Raw genomic sequence first — 892 nt, forward strand, 5'->3', positions numbered from 1 at the left:
ATGATCCAAGACCATGTTTCCAACAGCACCAGAAGATTCATTCTAGAACGATCCCTGTCTGCACAATGCATGATGGGAGTTAGCTTTGAGTAACCAAAGATTGCTCACTCGTAGATCTCAGTGTACATTCTGACAACACACTCTATAGAAGACTGCAGAGTGAAGAGTTCATGGTTTCGTGCAAATCCCTTGAGTGTTTTGTCACCATTGAACTACAACTCCCATGAGGCTTTGACGGCGCTTTTCTGGAGCTAAAATGAAAAAGCTTCTCTAATGTTGCTGTCAGTGAACATAGTAGATACATATTTATTTAATATATATATATAATATGGACACAACCTTCTGTGAGAACATATATTGAGCGTTATAAACTGGTGAAAATAATTCATCTCTATTTGCTTGATTGTTTCATTAGAAATAAGATTAAATCATCAAATAGCACACAGTGGTGCTATAAATAGTATTAAATATACATATTCATACAATGCCTTCATGCAGTGTACAACCGTTGACACATTAACAACATATTTACATCAATCCAACACCAGCTGCTCCATTTTATGTGTGACCTTTGTGGTTATTCACAATATTCACAATCCTAAGTGAGTCAATAAAGTTCCACCGGTGCTGCGGGTTTGTTTGTGGTGTGTTTCGGGGGATGGGGGGATGGGGGGGTGCACTGTGTGGATATCATATATTTGTGGCGTCAGCAGCGTCACTCTTCATCTGTGTGATTTGGGTCCAACAGAGAGCTCACAGTCCGGCGACCGAAGCAGAAAGTCTTTGTTCTGACTTCCAAATGAAGCTTTACACTGTCTGACACCCGGCCGGCACAGACGGAGCCAGTCAACAGAAGGTTTGTTTTCCATCAGTAGGGGGGGGGGGGGGGGGG

Source organism: Anarrhichthys ocellatus, unplaced genomic scaffold, assembly GCF_004355925.1.
Source record: "Anarrhichthys ocellatus isolate YVR2014 unplaced genomic scaffold, GSC_Weel_1.0 scaffold4, whole genome shotgun sequence".
In the NCBI taxonomy this organism is placed as follows: Eukaryota; Metazoa; Chordata; class Actinopteri; order Perciformes; family Anarhichadidae; genus Anarrhichthys; species Anarrhichthys ocellatus.